The sequence below is a fragment of the Cebus imitator genome, unplaced genomic scaffold (genome assembly GCF_001604975.1).
Source record: "Cebus imitator isolate Cc_AM_T3 unplaced genomic scaffold, Cebus_imitator-1.0 Scaffold129, whole genome shotgun sequence".
Taxonomy (NCBI): domain Eukaryota; kingdom Metazoa; phylum Chordata; class Mammalia; order Primates; family Cebidae; genus Cebus; species Cebus imitator.
Window position 1 is genome coordinate 5,234,369 of NW_016107444.1, and position 6,000 is coordinate 5,240,368.

Below are 6,000 nucleotides of genomic sequence, written 5' to 3' on the forward strand. Positions count from 1 at the left end.
AACCTTGCATGTATGTGATCATCCCATATGTGAGCGCATCTGTGGAGCAAATTCCTAAATGGATGTTGCCAAACTGCCTTCCATAGTGTTGGGCTAAGAGACACCCGAGGACAGTGGAGGTCCACCAGATGGAGAAGAGTGAGGAGAACAGAAGGAGAAAACGTTCTGCCCCCTCAATGCTTGCAAGCACTGAGATCAGGCAGACAAACGCTGCTGTCAGACGTGGTGTTGTGGGTCTGAAGTCAGGTGCTGACCATTTGGCGGCGGTGCGACCTTGGGTGAGCCATGCATCCTCTTTAGGTCCTCCATTTTTTTTTAACCTGTGACATGAAAACAGTAATGCACCTTAGAGTTAATAGTTGAGTAAATGTGTTCTGAGTACCCCCCATGTGCCAGGTATCGCAGGTGCTGGGGCTGAGCAAGTGAGCCGGGCTCTGCTGTCACGGGGGGTATGAGAACACAGGTGTAGAATAACGAGGGCTGCGCAGAGAATTAGAACAGGGCGTGTGAAGGAGTGGGTGGCTGCTTTGGATTGGACAGTCTGAAGAAGCCTCTCCAGGGAGGGCAATTGAGTGAAGCATGTGAGAGCTGGCACGGGCATTGCGGCACAGAGAGCAGCTGGTGTGAAGGTGCAGAGGCAGAAAAGCACTTTGTTGCCCTTGAGAACAGAGAGGAGGCCTGCGTGGCAGTGGGCAGGTCGGATCCAGGAAGTGTGCTGGTGGCGGAAGTCATGGGGCTCAGCAGATGATTCATCTGATCCCCATTTCCCAGCCATTGCAGTCGGGCAGGTCACATGATTAGTTCTGACCAGTGGGCAATAAGCAGAGGAACATCCACACAGGACTCTGTGGCCTCTCTTTCAAACCACGTATTGAAGTGGTGGCGTCTCCATTATCCTGAGTCCTCAGGTGTGTGGACCACAGCTTCCTGCCAACCTGGTTGCTATGTAACCTGAAGGAGAAACAACTTCCTTGTTAAGCCAGTAGGATTTTTTGATAGTACATTGGAATCCCAGATCTGGGGCCCAGGTACCTGTGTTGTAACAAGCCCTCAAGGTGATTCTGGTGTGCACCAAAGTCTGAGGCCTTCCGCACTAGACCAGGTGGAGTTTGGGTGGGGGTTCTGCTGTGGGAGGGGGTTCCCCTTTCCAGTCTCTCCTTGTCTCAGGGGCTCTGAGAAGGCAGGCAGCTGCAGCCCCTCTTACTTGAAGGGAAGAGAGAGAGAGTGGGTGGTTTAACTGCCCAGCAGGGGCAGAGGGAGGCTGAGCCTGGACCTGGGCTGCTAGGGTTTCCCAAGTGGGAAAGGCATTCCAATCAGAGGGAGGTTGGAAAGGGGAGCCTGGAATGCATTCCTCTAAGCCCTTCCTTACAGCAGAAGGAAGGTCAATGACAGATACAGAAGGGACAACAGAATCAGAAAAACCACCATTTTGCAGCCATAATACTAATTCAGACGACAATGGGTGTGAAAACCACAGGGTGAGAATCCGTTAGGCAGCAGGATGTTTACACCTTCGTATCTTCCCACAGAACTCTTGCTAATTACAAAGCGGGGAAGATATCTTCGCAGTGGACACCTCTGTTGGGCAGTACGCCACTTTCAACAAGTCATAAAATTTAACGTTACCCAAAACAGGACAAACTGCCAGAAGACACCTCCTGTTATGAGATGTATTGGGAGGGACACACGCCACGCCGTGCTGTTCTGCCACAAATGCAGAACCTGAATCATGAGGGCGACTAATCAAGGGACATTTATCATCTTATAAAACAATGTACCCGTCCCTTAAAAAATTGTCAGTGTCATTACAAAGAGTGAGAAACTGTTCCGGGTTAGAGGAGGCTGAAGGGACAAGCCAGCGAATGCGATTTGTGATCTGAATTGGATGCTGGAGCGAAGACAATGCTGGGACAGTCGTCAGAGAAATCTGAACACACAGCATGTGTTTCTGAAATTGTACGGGTGTGAAGCTTCCTGAATTCAGTAATTGCACTGTGGATGTGGAAGGGCATGTCCTATTTCCCAGGAGCTAAAGGGTTAAGACCAAGGGGCTTGGTGTCTGCAATTCGCTTTGAAGTGTTTTCAGGAAAAGTAAAGAATGAAACTTAGAAAAAAAATTTAAAAAGTGGAGGAAAAAAGAGTTAATCTGAAAAGCCAGGAAGCCCTCTGATGCCCTCTACTGTCACACGTTCTGCAAACCTGGAAGGCATTTCCTGTCTCCTGAGTGTGACCCAAGGATGTTTACGGTAGTTTGGGGCGTCTTCCCTGTTCTGTGTCGAATTTCTTCATGTGTGTCCCAAGCCCTTCTCCCAGCCGAGGAAGGTCAACCAGAGGACACCATGGCCTAAGGGAGAAGTTGTCAAAGAGGCATTTGATGAGACCAGAAAACAAAGATAATAAAATTCTTGTTTTTCAAATATGAGGAAGGACAAAGCTGAGTGTACGTTTTGGTGTGAGACCAAAGGTTTGGAAGGAAACTTGTGGAGCCAGTTTCTCTCTCTCTTTAAGAAAGAATATATTTTTAAATTGTTAAAGCATCGAGTTGGTGAAAGTTTCTCTTTCCACGGCTTTCTCCTCTGCCACTCCTGCGTGCCAAGCACAAAGGACAAGGACTTCACGCAGATGCTCCAGGCGGTAGGAGTTGGAGAGGGCTGCCAGCGTTGAACGGGTGTGTGGGCCTTTCTCCTCTCCCTGTCTGTGGGCCACGACCAAGGTTATAGGAGAAGCCCCTGATGAGCTTGGGGCTCCAAGGACGGATGAACTCATTGCAGGGCCTGGGGAAGTGAGGATGTTCCAGGGCCCCTCCCCGCGCCTCACCCCCATCGCAGGGCCCCTCCCCGCGCCTCACCCCCATCGCAGGGCCCCTCCCCGCGCCTCACCCCCATTGCAGGGCCCCTCCCCACACCTCACCCCATCGCAGGGCGGGGACTGCACGGAGCAGTGAGGAGGCAGAAACGGCCACGGAGGCATCTCCGTGGAGAAGTCCAGGAGATCCCGGAGTACCTGGCCTCAGGCACATGTGGGCATGACTCCACACATTGCCTGGGAGCAGAGGGGCAGGTGCATCCAGAAGAGCCTTGCCAACAGGACAGAGGTGGCGCCAGCCTCTCCCACAGCTCTGGCCAGAACCTAGATGCCACCTGAGGAGAAGCTGGTGGGGGAGGAAAGTCATGCTGAGCTACCTGAGTTGATTGGGAGCTTATAACAGGAATTACATCTATATTTAGAAAAACAAAATGAAATTTTTTGTGCATCTGAGCTCACGGCTCAAAAACATCATATCCTAAAAGGTCTGTTTTTCCGCAGCCAGCAGAGGGCACTTGGAGACAGCAAAAGGCCTGAAGAACCCGCCCTAATCCAAATACCGGGTCAGGGGGGTTTGCTTTCCCTGAAATGCAGTTCAGGGCAGGCAGTTCTGCCTCCTGGAGTCCCAACATCCTCACTGCAAATAGAGCGCTTGTTTCTGGGGTGCCCAGGAAGAAGGCCTGGCCCCTCACATTCCAGAGCCCTCCTTGGGGCCAGGAGTCTGGTGTCCCTTCTGGAGCTTGGGGGTACTCGGGGCTACTGTGCTGGGGGTGGGGTGGGAGCAGTAGGGGTGCCATGCCAGATCCCCAAGGACTCTGTAGGTGGAGGATCTTCCCGCCCGATTCTGGGTTCCTCCGTCCCACTCTCCCCCTCGAGATGTCCTGGCTCAGTCAGACTCAGTTCCATGCTGCTCTGGGCAGATGGGAGTCCACACAGCCCCAGCCTTGTGAGGGCCTCCATCTGCATAGGCAGCAGGAGGGTCATGGAGACAGAGGAGGGGACCCTCTGTTTGGGGAGCTCAGGAGCCGCCTGAGGGAAGGCAGGAGCACCATCTCAGTTCTCCGGGAGAACTGGAGGGAGGCCCTCCAGAACGAGGGAACAGCAGGTGCACAGCCTTTCATGCAAGGGAATGAATGAATCAGAGAATGAAGAGGAAAACACTTGCCCATCATCCTGCCGCACCCAGGAAGTAGGAAGGCAGTTTTAAAAAGAGCTCACAAAGCGTGCCCTGTATTAGGGTGCTTCTCGCCTTGTGAAATCAACCTGCTTCTTTCTAAGGCATCTTGTTAGAAAATGTTTGGCTTTTTTTTTCTGAAAACATCTGAAAGTGAGAGCCTTTTCTCCCTTTCTATTTCAGCCCGTAGTTCCTAAGTTCTGCAAAGCCACAGCAGAGGGACTGAATCCAGGACCGAAGGACATGTTTGCTTGGCAGTACTTGGTCGTTCACCATGCCAAATGCCAGACTTTTAGGCCGATCCTACTTTGAAGTCCTAAAGAATTGAAAACCAGCGAGAGAAATCCAGGCCTTCAGCTTAGACCAGCAGCCTCGGGGACCAGCAGCGCCGAGGCTCAGCAATGTCCATACGTCAATGTGACGAGACCCAGGGGCAGGAAGCAAGAGAGGGACCTGGGGCCCCCAGGAGCAAGGTGGGGCAGAATTCAGCAGGGTTTCCCAGGGCCAGGCAGCTGGTAACAGTGAGGGCTGTTGATAGAGGAGATTCTCGCCTGGCAGGCAAAGGTTTAGGCACGTCTTTTCAGAGAAGAAAGAGCAGAACGGTGATGTGTTATTCCCCACACCTCAACTGCGTAAACCCACAGTCCTCCCTGGGGCCTCTGTCACCTGTGACGCTAAGGCCCCTCAGACCCCGACTCTCCTGATTATATGATTTCAAGCCAGTGGTAGCTTTTGCCACCCTTGGGCCACTAGCCTGTAACTGGACAAGAAATGCTACTGTGTGTTTCGCTGTTCTGGAGTTCCACAGAAACTATGGAAATGACCCAACAAGAAAGTGAGCTGCCTGGCTCAGGAACCCAGTCTGGCGGCACCCCAGCCCCACCAGCTGTAGTCCCGGCTCTGGTCCCGCTCTGCCACTGCCCTCTCAAGGCCCGAGTCCTGACCCAGAGTGGCTGTTCACAGGGATGAAGGGGTCAGCTAATCAGCTGTGAACAGCCAGCCACAACGCTGGGGATTTATGGATGCACAGAACCGTCCTTCCCAAATCTTAGTGGTGAAAGACTGGTGTGCTGTTTTTTAAAATCGTCTGTCCACCATGGGCCAATATTTTTATAAAATACAATAATAAAGAATTTCAGGAAAAATAAAATGCAATACAAAGAAGTATAAAACAAGCTGAATTTTTAAAATATTAGTTTCAATAGACATTAAATTACCTTTCAAGACCAGATGTGGTGGCTCACATCTGTAATCCCAGCACTCTGGGAGGCCGAGGCTGGTGGATCACCTGAGGTCAGGAGTTTGAGACCATCCTGGCCAACATGGTGAAACCTCGTCTCTACTAAAAATACAAAATTAGCTGGGCATGGTGGCACATGCCTGTAATCTCAGTTACTTGGGAGGCTGAGACAGGAGAATCACTTGAACCTGGGAGGCAGAGGTTGCAGTGAGCCAAGATGGCGGATTGCACTCCAGCCTGAACAACAAGAGTGAAACTCCTCAAAAAAAAAATTACTTTTTAAAAATATGAGAACAAACAGGGAAATATACAAGAATTATGACGGTAGTGCATATTATTCATTGAAAGTGTGTGTAGAGCATTTAACACAGAGATCCACTGTTATACTCAACCTCTGTCATTCTGCAGTTATAACTAAACAAAAACTTATGAGCGAAGCAGTGATTTGTTTATATTACATACATGCTGTCACTTTGAATATATATCAGTCTTTTGGCTCTGGGACCCCAGTTTCTCTACTTCCAGTCTCTTCTGGCCTTCGCCACCCTTCCACTTCTGCCAAGCTCTCCCGAAGCCACATCCTTGAACTTACCACCTGAAATCACTCAACTTCTGAAATTTAAAAATCAGTTGCCCCACTCTTTCACACAACCTCTTGGCACGTGCCTCTCTCAGTCAGAACATTCCCCACGCGTTCTTAGACCTCACAGAAGCAGCTAGTCCCCTGCCTCCTCTGCTTCTCTAGTTTGCCATTTGACTGCCCGCCACAATCTTCTTACCT